The sequence below is a fragment of the Bison bison genome, unplaced genomic scaffold, assembly GCF_000754665.1.
Source record: "Bison bison bison isolate TAMUID 2011002044 unplaced genomic scaffold, Bison_UMD1.0 scf7180017864492, whole genome shotgun sequence".
Taxonomy (NCBI): Eukaryota; Metazoa; Chordata; class Mammalia; order Artiodactyla; family Bovidae; genus Bison; species Bison bison.
The window spans coordinates 76,449-94,875 of NW_011495051.1; the positions used below are offsets into that span (position 1 = coordinate 76,449).

The 18,427-nt window shown below is 35.1% G+C and overlaps 1 protein-coding gene across 3 annotated transcripts in view; it reads right to left on the reverse strand.

The window, feature by feature from the left end:
- LOC105005547 (rap guanine nucleotide exchange factor 6-like) overlaps positions 1–18,427 on the reverse strand; it is a 151,365-nt gene that overhangs the window by 37,337 nt on the left and 95,601 nt on the right. The gene's annotated exons all lie outside the window — the stretch shown is intronic.

Here is an 18,427-nt window from a genome sequence, read left to right on the forward strand (position 1 = left end):
CAGGATCCAACCAGTCCATTCTGAAGGAGATCAGCCCTGGGATTTCTTTGGAAGGAATGATGCTAAAGCTGAAAACTCCAGTACTTTGGCCACCTCATGCAAAGAGCTGACTCATTGGAAAAGACTCAGATGCTGGGAGGGATTGGGGGCAAGAGGAGAAGGGGATGACAAGAGGATGAGATGGCTGGATGGCATCACTGACTCAATGGACGTAAGTCTCAGTGAACTCCGGGAGTTGGTGTTGGACAGGGAGGCCTGGCGTGCTGCGATTCATGGGGTCGCAAAGAGTCAGACACGACTGAGCAACTGATCTGATCTGATCTGATACAGGGTTATCGTTACCATCTTTCTAAATTCCATATATATGTGTTAGTATACTGTATTGGTGTTTTTCCTTCTGGCTTACTTCACTCCGTGTAATAGGCTCCAGTTTCATCCACTTCATTAGAACTGATTCAAATGTATTCTTTTTAATGGCTGAGTAATACTCCATTGTGTGTTTGTTCCACAGCTTTATTATCCATTCATCTGCTGATGAACATCTAGGTAGCTACACGTTACAGAGGAACTGTGCCTATCCAGAAATCACTTATCCATTAACTTTAAAATTACCAAAGAATAAAGATTATTTGTGGGCACATTGCAAAGACTTTAAGTTCCTTGTTGTACTCACAGTAAGACATTTCAGAACTACATACTTAGTTACTGAATATATAAATAAATTTCTAACAAGCCTGGTGGTCTAATTTCCTAATTACTCAATAAACAGCACTTTGTGTATATCTAATGCTAGTCATAACATTAGTACCATGGGTTTGGGGAGACTTTAGACAACAATCAAAATACTAAAACAACAAATGCAACTTAGAAAGACCTCATTCTCACTGAAGGTAAAAAGCGGATTAAATATACTAAAGAGTCCTGACAAAGACCCAGAATCACAAATGTTCATCGTAGTAGCCGTAGTCCAACAGCGCTAAGTGAAGTGTGACTAGTCAAACTGAGACATGTTCAAAGTATAAAATGCAAATCTGGATTTACTAAAAACAAACAAAAAGTAAAATCTCATTAATAATTACTTTATTACATATTTTAAAAACTCAACTGGACATATTATTACATTAATTTCACCTTAAAGTTATTTTAGAATATAAGGCAACCAGAAGGTTTAAAATTACATATGTAATCCACATTAGGCCAGGAAACAGTACGCAAAACAGAATAGCTCAGGTAGAGAGGTATACTACAGGAGCATACAAGAGATGAAGGACCAGACATAGCATTTTGGGGTGCTTAGATTCCCTGTACTAGAAAAGAGCTATTGTAGAGGCTTCAGTAAAAAAATGACTAGAAGAAATATACCTTTAGAACACATTACCCTGGAAGCATAGAATATGAAACGGAAGAAAATCATACATATAGGAGACAAGAAAATTAGTCAAGGCACAAGAAGATGGAAGTCTTACAGAGTTAAAAAGCAAGACACCAGAATTATGCAGTACTAGACGAGAGTATCAAAAGTGTCAGCTGACAGTGAGAGAGGAGTTAAAAACAGATTCTAAGGCCCCCAAAGCAGTCTGGAGCCTGTTTTACGGAAACAGAAGTGTAAACTTCTCAAAAGCCCTGAAGGAAACAGCTATACCTAATCACAGCAGCCTGGGGTATATACAGCAGCACTGTGCCTGAGGCATGTAAAATTGCATTTCTAACTCATTATTTTTACTGAAAGATGAGGATGGAGGGTATCACTGTTAAATAACAATAAATATTAGTTTTTCAAATTGGAGACACATGTCTCCCCACTTTTTAACATTTTTAAAACCACAGAATTCAATCAATATTACTTAACAGTAGGTTTGTTTAAAGGGCAAATAGAATTTTTGTGAAAATAGGAAATCGGTTTAAGAGTACCTGGCAAGTTTAGGGAGACACAAGGAAGCTGCTGTAGTTGGAGTGAACAAGGAAGAGTGTAGGGGAAGATGAAGGGAAGAAGAGATCATACATTGTCTGGCAAGTCATGGTTGATTTCTACTCAAAACAAAGAGTGTCAAGGAGGAGGAAGTCATCAATTGTTCAAATGCTGCAGATAGGTAAAGTAACGGAAGGGTCAAGAAACAACCTATAGGAAAAAAAAAAAAAAGAAAGAAACAACCTATAGATTTAGCTGTGTCTAAAAGTGAAAATGGCAGCACTTTCTAAACCAGTGACTGCAGGCGCACCTACAGAAAGACGACGGAAGCCAAGGCAGGAATGCCTCTTTGTCCAGTAGTCAGTCACCCAGGGCAAGCAACCGTAACAGACCAGATGGTGAGCTCTTAACTAAGAATCAATCAAGAAAGGTCAACCTCATGAAAGAAAAACAAGAACAAAAAAACTCAACTAAGAGAGAAATTTAAACTTGAAGAAAGAGCTAGTAGACAATCAAGAAAAAAGAATACCAACCATAAAATGAAAACAAGTTATTAAACAAAGGTGGTTACAATGAAGCATCACTAAGAGATGTCAGAAATGAATAACACAATTATTAAATTTAGAAACTTAAAAAATACACAGCAGGACAGAAACTGGTCACAAGTGGAGGATAAGTTAATGAGCTAGAATATCGAACTAGGAACACACAGAATGAGAAAAAGTATGAAACAAACGTTGAGAGACGTTATGGACAGTCCAGAGTTCCAACATACAGAATAACAAGAGAAAAAAAAAAGTTGCTGCTTTCAAAAAATAACATACTTCCCACAACTGAAGACAAATGGGAATCTTCAGCGTGAGAGAGACTTCCAAAAGCCAAGAAGGAAAAAGAAAACAAAAAATTAGATAATCCATAATAAAACTTTATGGCATCAAGGATAAAAAATAAAAACAAAGCAAAACACAACTAACAACCAACAAGAAGAAAAGCAGATTACTTAACACAGGAACAAGAATTACAAAGATCCCAGACTTCTCATCTCTAGTACTGGATGCCAGAAGACAGTGCATTAACTTTTTCAAAGTGCTAAAGGGAAAAGACTTTAGATTTATTATTTCACACACAAATAAGCAACTATTTGAAGGGTAAATATAAAAGATGGCATTTGAACATTACTGCTAAAACTATTTACTGATCAAGACAATAAATCAATTCAGAAGTAATGAATCTGAATTCTAGAATGGGCAAAATACATGAATTAATGAATAATATGTCTTAGAAAACCAAAAGCAACAAATATGAAAAATTAATCACAAGTTTAATTAATCACAATCCAGGGTTAAAATTCCATCAACAGTGAAATGAGAGTTGGGGGCAGGGGTAGGAGACATGTACTTTATCATAAATACTTAATTTACTCAGTAAAGTAACAATCACAAAATCCAGCTCAGATAATATCTGCTGTCATTTAATGAAACCTTAGAATTTAATGTTTAAAATCCTGTTTGGGTCTTCTATATTTGTTCAATCTTAAATGTGGATTATCAGTATCTCAAAAGGCTAACCCCTATATCTCATTCTTTTGTTTGAATCTTTTTCACCTGGTTTCCTCCATTTCCTTTCTATGTGTCATTTTAAACCTCAGTGCCAAGTAGCAGCAATGCATGGGCCCCACAGGTGGCATGTGCACTGAAAAGATCATCCATGCCTTACCAGATAATAGTACAAATGAAGTGTGAACCTAGGCATCTTTCTATCCTTTACATTTCAATCAGCTGTTTGCCAAATGGACAGTGAATTTAAATGTCCTTCCAGAAGCTGCCTTTAAGAGACATACCCAATGAGCTATCTTTCAGATGAAACAGTACACCATGATGCTATCATAGTATTTCTTCCTTAGTCACCATCAATAGGACAACCTTTAAACAAAGACATGATTTCAGATCATCCTAAGAGATGCTTCCATTGTGTCTGTCTCTATCCAACAGAACCATAAAGCAATCTTAACATAGTTACTGTTACAATTAAAGTGTTTTCTAAAACATGTGGTTTTATACAAAACTAAAAATTTAGATTTTACTGTTTTTGTTTTGACATTTATATAACAGGAAAGATGACTTGAGTGGCATCAAATTCCGGATCTATATTAATAACCACTGTGAATACAATTTATTAAATTATAGTGTATAGTTTTCTAAAACCTAGCAAATCCTTCTGTGTAGCAATTTTGCTTTTTTGTGAGTTAACATGCTTGCTTTAAAATGACAAGTATAAAAGACAATCCTGAGCAATTCCAAACTACTAATGGTTCATTTACTACTATTTTGAAAATAATTAAGATCATTATTAAAAGATTTTCATATAATTACTCTTCATAATGAGTATTCTTCATACCATTTGGCTGCATATGAATTATTATCCAGTGTTTGTAAAATAATACAATTCAACAATTTATTTGATAGCACCATATTACTAGAAAATGTTGTATAACACAGACTAAAGATTAGACTAACATAGCTAAATACATCAACCCTTGAAGAAAATGAGGAAATACAATATATTCAAGTTAGAGTATGATCACAGAGATGTATATGTATTTGTATGTATAGGCATAAACAAATGATCATTCAGTCTGAAAAGAGTATACTTCAAATGCACTACACATTTTGAGTCTACAGATTAATTAAGAAAGTATTTTCAAATCCTCTTAGAGGTACATGAGAATATTCAAGAGATTCTTACAAACTGAAAAACAAAAATGGCCACGAGAATGAGTTTTTTAAACTGCTCTGCAGTTCTTAAAGTTTAGAAAACGTAACAGTGTAATACAGCTCATTTAAAATTCAAAATAGAATTTAAATGTAATAGATTATATCACTCTCAAAGAAAATAATAATTACTTACTTTGGAGGCCCATGGCTGAAGACAATTGGCATAACAGCGAACAAGAAAAGCCATTTCCTGAGCTGCAAAGGATAGTTTCCTTTTCAAACCAGAGCCACACCGACGAGTATGTTGACAAAATTCTGTTAAGTTTCCTTTCTATAAATCATACACCATTTGCAGTGTAAATTGCAGTGTAAAGACAGCTTCTCCAAATCTCTTTCAAACTGAAATCAGGAGCTTTCAGTAGCTTAGAACTGAGCTTCTAAATTACTGGAGCAGTTTTCATCAAAATGTTCACTTTTAACAAGCAAGTCACAGTAAATCAAGATGTTTGTATTTCTGGCTCAGAACATAGAGACATACACACGCTTCCTCAGGCACCTGGCACAGGCATGCACAGTGGTAACACAACAGTTAATACTGTATCAATCAAAGCAAATAAGGCAACATGCACCAAATCTGTGTTGCTAGATTCTGAGAAACCTTTCCAAAGACAGCTTTGTCTTTTCTTCAACTTATTTCATTCTGTAGAGCAAGCACTGCAGTAATTCTTCTGCCTCAGAAGCAAACCAGAACACAGTATCCTTAAGATGAAAGTTTCTTCTTTATATTGTTACCCATCAGAGGTTTTAAAAAAAAAAAATGAACCACTGAGCAAGCGGTAGTTAGAAGATGTCTGTTCTAACAGGTTTGTCCTGAAGAATGCCTGAGAATCTTCAAAATTAAAAATTTCTCTTTGCACAAGCACTATTTACAGCTCTGCAGCATTGCTCCTTGTTCTAATGCATCAGTAAGACAGTACTGTGGATCTAAGTCTGACGTTGTGGTTGAAATTTTATATATGATAGGGTACAAAAACACTACATCGTCTGCTAAAGCAAGACTGTATGTTAGCGTCTTAATTCCTACTGTCCTTGCCTGTTTCACAGCAGCTCCCTAAGGAGAAGCTCCTATTGATTCTATGCTCTGCAGTAAGATGAAATATCTAATAAGAAGGAAAGAGAGTGGGAGGAGAATAGAGCTAAAAGGATGACATCACCTGTATAGAAAGCCTTCAGAAACTGCATTAGATCAATTGGCTACTGTATCTGCAGATGTAGCCCAAAGAGCAGTTTACTGAAAACACATACACACCCTTCTATGAGACTTGTCAACAAGCTAAATTCTATAAGAAAAAAATTGGCTCAAGCATCTCTGTTTCAGTTTTAAGATTCATTTGTATTTTTAATTCTGTTCACTGATGCACAGCTTTATTTGGGAAGCCATATTTCCTAATATTACTATTCAAATTTAACATAGGCTTATCCTCCCAAGAGAAAACAATCGGCTCTAGCAAGATACTCTTGCACTGCAAATACAGAAGGCAGCCTAGTTCTCAGATGTCACATATGTATTCTGCTTGTAAAACTTCCTATTTATCAACTAACTGTTCTGAAAGGTGTAACCTTCAAGATTATTCTAAATTAACATTAAAAACATCAAAAGTGGCATGAAGATGTGTATGTAAATAATAAATTTAAATGGAAACAACAGAATTTCACTGTACAAAGGGAAACGAAAAAAAAAAAAAAAACAACACACAAGCAAAACAGCTGACATGTAGCATTTACCAACTCCCTCTGAGGAAAAATCATCTATGCAATATGGTACTTTCCTACAGCCCAATGCTAGATTCCTAGAAAGAGACAAGCAGCAAGTAAAATCCAGAAACAATCAGAAAAGAAAGTGATTCAACCTGCTTCCAAATTGAGCTTGGACTAAAAGGAAGCATCATTTTCCTATAAAAATTATAGGAAAAAATGAATTCTTGTCACACCCTCTCTAATCTGAAAACACAATTCCTCTAGTACCCACCCTACTCTTCAAGATTCTGTCACAAGGCATCTAAATGTAGGTACTACCACAAAGAGTTTCCACTAAGCTATAATGGTGCTTCCCAATAGCCAAAGTAAAACATAGTTTCCAGCAGTTCAAAAAAAAAAGAAAAAGGTACCACCCCTCCAGGCAGTAAAATTCTAAGAATAACATCAATAAATAACTCAGAGTAATAGAACTACCTTGCTCTATTGACCTAACACCATTTTAAGGGGAAGAGTATGTGCAACGTAAGAGAAATTATTACCTGAGAGACAAGTGTTATTACAATGGACTCTACTGTCAAAGGGATAAATACCTCATTATTAGCCAAAAAGAAACAGGCAAAGTAACAAAAGATTTCCAATACCCCTGGGCAAAGTATAAGTCACTTTCTGAACAACACTTTGCTGCCCATCTTAATTATGCTGCTACTTATAAGAATAGAACTGACTTTAGTAAAACCGTTATTCTGAACAAAATCATATTTTCACAGTAAGTGATTATAAACGAATCTGGGTTTGTATAAAACTTAAGAATTACTTGTTTTGTGAAAAGATTTCAAAAGAACACACAAAATTTACATATAAACATACAACTAAATCTAGCAAATAAACATGACTCTAGCTTTCAAAACCTGAAACACAGAAAACATCCACAGGTTGATTTTCCAGCACCAATATACTTTTTTCAACTCAATTAATTTAAATAAACTACAATGAATTGGAATTTCAACAAAAAAGTATTCAAGAATAAACTAACTAAAATCTAATTTTAACAGTCATCTTTAAAAACAGGATAATGATCATAGGTACCGTGTATGTAAATGAAGCCGAACACTTTCTAAAGATAAATTTCTAAAAGACATTTTGTACATAAACATTAATGGCGCTGAAAAACATTTTAGTTTCAGTGTGAGCTAATACTTATATTCATGTATAGAACCAACAGGATAAATTACAACCAAATCAAAAGCAAAATCCTAAAGGGCACCTTTTCCCCTTTTTATAAATCATGATGATAGCTCACAAAGAAGGACCTCAAGCTGAGAGAGAGAGAGACAGCCATCTCTTAGCTGCTTTAAAAAACACCCTGCCCTGTGTATGAAATGCAATCCACTAATGCCATATGTTAGAATTACTGTAGTAAACACTGGCTCAGTAAAGGAACAACTCTCTTTTCCTTTAGTTTGGCCTGGAAGTGAAGATGACATCATCCCTTCCCTTGTTCCACCAATCATCTCATAGTATCTGCCATTCTAGGGAACTGTATGGTAAGCCTAGTATGAAAAATCTCCCTGTGCAAGAATACCATGAAAGAAACTAACAGGTCAAATTTTATGTTTAGCATGTGAACCCACTGCCCCTCTGATGATGCACTTTACCACAGTTTCTTCAGAAATAATGACTTACTCTCTTAACTACTGATCAAAAAATACAAGCATCCTTTAAAAAGTCAGTAATTTATCAAGTAACTAAAATATATGATTAGGTGAATAAATGGCTTTTCACTTTCATTACTTAAAAATTTTTATCATGGAGCTCATTCCATTACCTCACCAATTCAAATAACTGAAGTAACTCAAGCAAGGGAGAATGCCCTGATGTACTAGGAATCATCAACATAAGATAACTATTTAAGAACACATTTTCCCTGCACGTGAAATGCCATAATGATGCTAAGCCACACTGATGAAATCTTTAGCTTTAAAAAGATCTTTCAAACTACTACCAAATAAAGCAATCAATGTATGCATCTGCAAAACTTCAAACCATTTAAAATAGTTTTATAAAAATGTAAATGCTATACAGTTAATAATAATATTCATATTATAAATTACACTAATTGTATAAACTAATTAAAATATATTACCTAAACTATTTCTAAACAAAAATAAAAAGCAGAACATTGAAATCATATTGTATAGAAAGCCAAATATGAGGTTCTAATAATTATTAAACTATAAATATACCTTTTATTTCAATAAGTAACAACACTGAAAAGGAATAGAAAAAAGGTAATCATGGAAAAAGCTATCAGAAAATTAAAAATGAGAATAAGTTATCATTTCTAGACATTATGGAAAACAAAAACCCAACATTAACAAAAACCAGGTTTATAATAATCTCAGGCACAGTCATACATATACTTTATTCCCTATCTGCACAGTGTAATATTATAACCACAGTTTAGAGAAGTCAAACTCAAAAGGAGATGAGGATTAAATGAAAAATTATGTAGTTTTACAAAATAAAACACAGGCCACTCAGTTCTGTATTTTAGTTGTAGGCATCTGGCCTTTAAAATATAAACTGTTAAATATGCTTATATATATAGTAAAAATACTTTAATCCTTTTGAAAAATGAATGAATAGATGACACTACCATAATGTCTGAGGCAACATACAAGCCCTTTTAAAGAATCACAGTAAGCTTTCCTACTCTACACCCAGCTCCTGTCCCTTGCTTAACTTCAACATTTGAAATGAATTTTTGTAGTTATCAGACATGGTTAACTCTAATTACTGGTGCCCTTCAGGAATTCCTGCTTTGACATTGCTTGCCCTCTGTTCCTCAGCCTTTTTGAAGAAAGGAAAGCCACAGAAGCAACCCTCTCCTTCTATTCTGTGAGAAACAGTGTGCTGCAGCATCCTGTCATCTCTGTCCACGAAATGATCAGCACCACGCTGCTGAAAACCCCGTCAGAGCCACCAGCAGGACACACATGCACTATGAAATATGATCCTTCCTTTGGGAGTAATGGAGGAAGAAAAACCAAAGAGGGAGAGGGAAGCCTTCATCATCAACTAAGGTGATGTAAGCTTCTATAATTAGAATCAGTGAAACCGAAGGAACAATAAAAAGGCACCACCAAGCTTCTACTTTACACTACAGAGTGCAGTCGTAGCAAGCATTTTTTTTCACTCACACACACACACAAAAATACACTATGCATTTATAATAATCAGTCAAGGATGCTATATACTGTATGCAAAGTTAATGCAAAGTTTTAATCAAATGTACTGTTTTCTACAAAAAATAAGACCTGCCCGACAATGAAAAGAGATACCTGTATCTATAAACATGAATGAAAAAAGAAATCTCACTAAAAAAATTAAACTATTGAGAATATTGTGTCCATCTATAAATTCCTGGATTATATTAGAGACTACTTTTGTTATCACTTCTGTAATTTTAAAATATTGCATTTACTGATATTACAAAAGCTAAATGCTAAACAGTACAGTTACTGAATAGATAATAAATCAAATTAAAAGGCAGTAACAGTCAGCATTATTAATCTATTTGCAATGTCTGAGTAGTTATTTCCCTTGGAATGCTCTAAAAAATCATTATCTTAGGCCATTGGTGTACATGTATTAGTATCAGAGTTGCTTCAAACAATCTTCCAAAGAGCTTTCTGTAAAGTGTTTCACGTATGATAAATATCTTTCTGATTCTGGTTGCCTGGGCAGATCCACAGGAATCAGTGTCACCTCAACAAAAGAGAGAACTGTCTCAGAAAACCAGAGGGGCATGACCCTGCCCTCGTTCCAAGGCTCCTGAAGCTCATACAGGGTGAATGACAGAAATTTTTTAAAAAACTACTAATTAGAAGTTAGCAATATTTATGTAAAGCCTTTCATACCCATATGAAAAATAACTTTCATACACTGTGAATCAATCCTAAGGGAAAAAAAATCAGTCACAGATATATTCATACAAGTTGTAGTAGGAGGAAAATGAAACTGCATGAGAATACTGTTGTAATATTAATATTAAAAATAATATTCAGGGAAAAATTTAATTCCTTGAGAAGTAGAAAGGCAGGATAACTAAATATTCAGCATTATCTATATTAGTCCAAAAGATATCAATGATTTAATCAAGAAACATGCATTTAAAAACCATTAGCCACATTTGCTATCTCTGGTTTTGAGGATTACAGTAAACTTATTTCCTTCTTAATATTATTCTATATTTTTTGACATTACTACAAGAAACTTTTTTCCCCCTGTGACACACAAATTTTTAAAATCTGATTTAGGCAAGCATTTGTCCTACTTAGTTTGATTACAATAACACCCCTTTGCTTTTTCTCTGTCCACGTGTGAATTCATGACCCTGTAACTAGGTACAAGAACCTTTTATTGAGAATTCTACATTGTTTCGCAGAAGCCAACTGAGAAAAATTCTCCTAGGAGATGCTAGATGCCCATGAATAAAAAGAGAAAAATCCTGCTCTGTTTTTAAGGTATAAAGCACCATAAAGAACTTATCTGTCCAGAGCACTTTGGCTTGCAAATAGGGTGAAAAGCAATACTGAAAAGCTGCAGATTCTCAGAGGTTGAACTCCAAATTTCTCAGTAGTAACCTGGTCAACACTCACTGTGTTATACACAAGTCAGACTGGCAAAGGCTCCAGATTTACAATCTTCTTTACTTCAGAAGTGACAGAAGATTGTTTACTCACTTATCCTTTCATTCTACAAGTATTTACCAAACACAAATTATTTAATTACGAACAGTCAGGATCCATCAAGTGTACAAATAAAGTTCACACTGTTGGACAGTTTCTTTATCAATCAGTGACTATGACTTTAGCAGATCAAACTTGAAATTATAATAATATATGCAACAAGAGTGTATATACTTCCTCCATTTTGACTTGAATAAATGATTAAACTAGTTGTTCACTGGTGTTCTGCTACGGTCTAAAGGCCTGCATCTCACTCCCACCCCTCTCCCCGACCCCCTACCTCCTTCTGCAAATTCCAATGTTAAAAATCTAATCTCCAAAATCATGGCGTTAGGAGGTGAGGCCTTTGGGAAGTGATTAGGCCATGAGAGATCTGGAACTAGGATTGCATATAAGTGCTAAGTCACTTCAGCCATGTCCAACTCTTTGTGACTCCTTGGACTGTAACCCACCAGGCTCCTCTGTCCATAGGATTCTCCAGGCAAGAATACTGGAGTGGGTTGCCAGGCCCTACTTCAGGGGATCTTCCAGACCCAGGGGATCGAACCTGTGTCTCCTGCAGCTCCTATACTGCAGGCAGATTCCTTACCACTGAGCCACTGGGGAAGCTGGAGCTGGGATTAGTGCCTGTATAAAAAAATGCCTTAGGGAGCTTCCTAGCTCTGCTCTACCACGTGGACACAGAAAGGGGTTGGCAGTCCACAGTTAAAAGGGACTTGGTAGCTAGTTCAATTCCTATACACGATGCAGGGACTGAGGGTCTTAAAAACATTGAAAATTAGCACTTGAAATAGAAAAGGAATTCATATCATCTGATTCCTAGTTTAACGTCTATTATATCATATTAAACTGAGGGATCTGGCTCTTACAAACCTGCCCATTTCAAGGATGTGATTTATTTGAAAGTCCAAACAGGTGGTCCTGAGACAAATATTGAGATGCCGCTATGAAGGTCTGTGTTCCTTCATAATTCACATATTGAAATTCTAATTCTCAAGATGATGGTATAAGGAGGTGGGGTCTATAGAAGGTGATCAGATTATAAGGAAGGAGCCCTCTGACATGGGTTATGCCCTTAGAAAGGAGGCTCCACAAAGCTCCCTAGCTCTTTCCACCACGTGAGCAGAAAGCAAGAGGTAAGCAGAAGAGGGCCTTTACCAGAACCTGAACATGATGGCTGCTAGTACCATGATCTCAGTCTTCTTAACCTTCGTAACTGTGAGAAATAAAGTTCTGTCATTTTTTGTCACTCAGTCTGCTACCGTGTTATAGCCACCTAAACAGACTAAGACTCATTCCATGAGGTGATCTCAGCAATCACACTCGAACCCTTATTCAGGAGCACTGAAAAATGTCTTAAATCTCTCTCTGTACACTATAAATCCAAACAAAACATGGAGCACTGCAGGAGAGCAAGGAATATAAGGCACAATTACATAAGCAGCAAACGAGAAAGAAACACTTGATGCATTAGTAATTTGTGAGCCTAAAATTAAACAGTAGATTCTAGAGTATCACACCATGCTTACCAACTGCCATACTATGCTAAACCAACGAATGGGATGGAAGAAAACATGTAAAGGAGGGTGAGCAAAGCAGCAGAGGATGTGATGGCTAGACAGCATCACTGACTCAATGCACATGAATTTGAGCAAACTCCAAGACACAATGAAGGAAAGGGAAGCCTGGTGTGCTGCAGTCCATGGGGTCTCAAAGAGCTGGACATGACTTAGTGACTGAACAACAATTAAAAATTTAACTCATTACCTATGAAAAATGTTCACCATTGTAGGTTATTTAAAATACAGTAGTCAACTTCCTATAAAAAACACATAAAGAAATTCTTAAGTAAGTTGTGGTGGCTCAGATGGTAAAGAATCTGCCTGCAATGGAGGTGACCTGGGTTCGATCCCTGGGTTGGGAAGATCTGCTGGAGAAGGGAACGGCTACCCACTCCAATATTCTTGCCTGGAGAATTCCATTAACAGAGGAGGCTGGCAGGCTATAGCCCATGGGGTTGCAAAGAGTAGGACAATACTGAGTGACTTTCACTACTTTTCACTATCTTCAGAAGAGAACATAATTATGAGCAAATGCATCTAAGTATGTATATCATCTTATGGGTTCTACTTCAATCAGAAGCAGCACAGTCTAGGAACATGGAAGTGTTAGGGAAGGCTTCTCTAAAGAGTTCATGGATGACTGGAGTTGTAGGAGCTGAGCAGGACTTTATCTGGAGGACATGGTAGAGACCATTCTGGATAAAAGGAGCAAATAGCATGCTAAGATTCAAACTGAGTCATCAAAGGACAGAATTACATTAACTAAAGAAGACTGTAAGAAATTTCCAGGGTGAGAGAAGACCCAAAGGAGGGAACAATCTACAAAATAATGGGGCCAGAAGGCTGTAAAGGTAGGCTGGGGGCAGATGAGAAAGGGATTTAGATATCAATTAATCTCAGTACTTTAAAAATAAAATATTTCTGAGCTATATTTCTAAGATATATAACTTATTTATAAATTAATACATGTATTCAGTTCAGTTGCTCAGTCATGTCCAACTCTTTGTGACCCCATGAATCACAGCATGCCAGACCTCCCTGTCCATCACCAACTCCTGGAGTTCACTCAGACTCACGTCCATCGAGTTGGTAATGCCATCCAGCCATCTCATCCTCTGTCGTCCCCTTCTCCTCCTGCCCCCAATCCCTCCCAACATCAGAGTCTTTTCCAATGAGTCAACTCTTCACATGAGGTGGCCAAAGTATTGGAGTTTCAGCTTTAGCATCAGTCCTTCCAAAGAACACCCAGGGCTGATCTCCTTTAGAATGGACTGGTTGGATCTCCTTGCAGTCCAAGGGACTTTCAAGAGTCTTCTCCAACACCACAGTTCAAAAGCATCAATTCTTCGTCATTACCAATATATAATTTATTTATTAACACATAATTAACACACATATTCTAAAATATATAATCTATTTATAAATTAATACACGTAAAAACATGGTTAATAAATGTATTTATAAATTAATATATGTGAATTTATACATGTATTAATACATGTAGTATCAGCAAAAATGCTTTGTGTTCACTGTAAACAGGAAAAAATCCACAAAAACTTAAGAGGATTACAGTACACATAAATTCTATTTTCTTCCCGTGTCCCATTTTGCAAACTACATTTTAAGACACCTGAGCTAAACTACTGACCTTAATTACTAAAAGAAAAAGGGTCTTCAAGTTAATAATTCCAAAACCAGTCATCAGTTTCCGGCAGACATCCTTTGTCATCATTTAATTGGCTTCTAGTCATTTATTATTATATGTAGTAAGGCAATTAACTCAGTGACTTTCATATACATTTATATAAGCACTCTATTTTGTAGGGTTGAAAAAATATATTATTTAAAGTGAACCATAGCAAGTACAGGCTACAAGAAAATTGTGAAAAGCATAGCTGGCTGATTGCTGCCTGCCTGATTTTATATTTCCTACCTTTTTTCTCCCTTTGATATTTTATCTTACATTTTTCAGTTATCCTTTCATCTATACATATTTTGGTAAACATGTTTTATAGCCAGGAATCAATAAATAATAAAATTAATTTGTTAGTAACAGGAACAAAGATTTTTTTTGAGTATTTTAAATAATAGTAACAGAAACAGGAATTGTTGACATTACTGCATGTTTTTCAATGCATGAGACACTGAGCAGAGCCTCTTATACATAAAAAATCACTAAGAAGGATACACAACTTGCCCAAAGTTACACAAGAAACCTCAACAATCTTATAAAAACAGGCACTCTATTTTCTTTAACAGGCAATATGCTCTGAAGAATGTAAGCATGATGGTTCACATTTTCAAAGCATGTACACTCTGATGGGAGAAACAGACATTTGAATAAAAAAAAAGTACAATGTAGTCTAATAAATGGTAACAGGTATATACATGGGCTACTACAGCAATGTAGATATGTATACCTAATCCTACCAAGAAAAAATCATGGATTCCTCCCATGAGATGATATAAATTATTTAAATTAAAAATTTTAATTTTAAATTAAAATCCTCAGTCATACCAGCCACATTTTAAATGCTCAAAAGCCACATGTGGCTGGTTACTATCAGTTTGGAAACCACAGATATAAAACATTTGCATCATTGCAGAAAGTTCTATTATACAGAACTAGTTTAGACTACATACCAGATAAATGTTCTAGATCATTAGACTTTCTAATAGGTGGTAGTAGGCCATAAAAAGACTTAAGAGTTTAAAAGAAATAACACTGTTAAAAGATTCTTTTAGGACTGATAAAAGTAAAATGAATGAATTATTTGGTAGCAGGGGATAGTAGAGTACATAAAGAATAGGGCTAGGAGTACACACCAGAGAGAAGAGAAAAACAGAACTTGAAATAAAATGATTAAGCGATATTTTTAAATGCAGAAATTATATAATACTTTTCAATTAAAAAAATTCTCAACTTCTAAAAATGAAAAATTATTGCTTTTACAATAAAGGTTGGTCGGGGGGGTGTTGCTGGGAGATGCTACTACAACATTTCTAAAAAGAATGACAGCGAACACTAAGACAATGACATGGGGAAACTGAGGTAAGGGCACAAAACATCTGAGAGGAAGAACCTAGAGATATCATTAACTGATTAAACCTTGAGTGTGCACATATGTTCTATCAGCACCATCATGCAAGACAAGCAAACTCAATATCATCATCCTCATTTTTAGAGGTAAAGCAACCAAAGCATTAACAGTTCAGATAAAATGCCCCAATCACATAGTAAATGAAAGAAGAATTCAGAGAGATGGCTCATCTAAATAAAAGACTATTTTCACTTGTCTTAATTACTCATCCTATTCACTGAATATTGCTCCCAATCACCGCTATGCTATTTTCAAATATCAAGTACATCCTCCCCAAAGATTAAAGTTCTGAAATCACTGAGAATATTTGAAGATATTTAAATGTGTTGTGAGCTCTGAGAGAAATACCCAAAGTAGTTTAAATGATGTTACTACTGTTATAGAAGTGCTCTTTTAACATTAAAAAAGAAAAAACTTTTCAAGTTTAGAGTGTGCTTCTCATCTTTATACAAAGCAATGTACATGAACAGCCTGAAAATATTTCATAAGAATAAATAATTTTTTTCAATCATTCTAGGCATTCATTTAGAAAGTATCTTTCAAACACATGCAAAATTTTTAATGCTCATAAAATGTGATGTACAGGTTTGGATTAATGATACTTAAGAAAACTACTGTAACAAAATATTCCATACACCTTTAAGAATTTTTGACCTTCAGCACTCTAGCAAGAAAAAGTGATGGTTCGCAAGTGCAAAAAGAAACTGTCAAATTTCCACCGCTATCTTGTATAATGATTCTGGGACTTACATGGTGGTCCAGTGGCTAAAAACTCCATGCTCCCAATGCAAGGGGCCCAAGTTCAATCCCTGGTTGGGTAACTAGACCCCACACGCCTCAAGTTAAGACTGAACATGCATGTGCCTCAACTAAGACCTGGTGTAGTCAAATAAATAAATTAAATATTTTTTTAAAAAAATTATTCCTCCTGATCTCTCTGAACTGCTGATAATACCCACAAAAGAAACAAAGATCCTATGGACGGGGGAGCCTGGTGGGCTGCCGTCTATGGGGCTGCACAGAGTCAGACACGACTGAAGCAACTTAGCAGTAGCAGCAGCATAGTAGTCATAAAACCAATTATCTACTGTATCAATACTGATTAAGATTTTTGCTATTAAAACTTATACCCATCCTTATCTAACTATTTCAAAATAGGAGGAACACTGCCAAATTCACTGTAGTAAGCCACAATCACACTGCTATCAAAACCAGCCAAATATACTACAAGAAAAGAAAATTACAGGCCAATATCTTTGATGAATACAGATGTTAAAACCCTAAAAAAATATTAGCAAATCAAATCCAAAAATATATAAAAAGGATCATATAGAAAGATGAAGCTGGATTCATTTCAGGGTTTCAAGGATGGTTCAACATACATGAATCAATCACTGTGATATACCACACTAAACGAAAGGAGAGGAAAAAAAAATGATGGGAAAAAAAAAGCATTTGACAAAATTCAACTTTCTTTCATGCAAAAACTCTCACCAAAAAGGGTAGAGAGAGAACATAGCTCAACATAACAAGAGTCATTTATGACAACTCCATCACACTCAGCAGTGGAAAGCTGAAAATCTTCCCACTAAATTCAGGAATAATATGAGGATGCCCACTCACCACTTGTGGACAATACACTATTGGAAGTCCCAGACATAGAAATAAGACAAGGAAAAAAATAAAAGGTATCCAAACTGGAAGGGAAGAGGTAAAACTGTTACTATTTTCAGATGACATGATACTTTCTATAAAGAGCCCTAAATTTTCCACACACAAACCCTTTTAGAACCAATAAATATATCTGGCAAGGTGGTAGTATACAAGATTAATGGTTTCATTTCTTTACACTAGCAATGAAATATCAAAGAAACAGGAAAAAAAATCCTGTTTAAAATTGTTAAAAAAGCAAAATACCTAAGAATAAATTTAACCAAGAAGTAAATGACCTATACACTGATAAAGGAAAATGAAGATGATGCAAAGAAGTGGAAAGATAGCTCATGCTCTTAGACTGGAAGAATTAATATTGTTAAAATAGCCACACTATCCAAAGCAATCTATAGATCTAATGCAATCTCTACCAAAATACATAGGAAATTCTAGGGGAAAAATCCTAAAATTCATATGGAACCACAAAAGACCCAGAAAGTTCTATCCAAGAATGTACAAAATGTCATTAGTAGTTCCATAAGTGAGTGATGGGACTAATCAACTTTTAATTTTTCAAAAATAGACAAGAATCATTTGTATATTAAGTCCAAACTTAATTAAAACTTGAATTAGCTAAAATTAATTAGTGACAGGGAAAGTTACTATATAAAAAGTGGGAATTCCCTGGCAGTCCAGTGGTTAAGACTCAACACTTTCACTGCCATGGTCCCCAGTTCAATCCCTGATCTGCAAACTAAATGGTACAGCCAAAAAACAAAACGAAAAAATCATTAATAAAAACAGGAAATGAACTTTATGTAATAAAAACTTTGAGGACTACTTCATATGTTATGGCTTGTTGTCAGAATGTGCTCAATCAAAGAAATTAGGCAAATAATGCCTAAATCCTTACAGCTGCTCAAATTTAACACTCTAACACAAACAACTCCTTAAATAATCCTCCTTATTCCTAAAATGG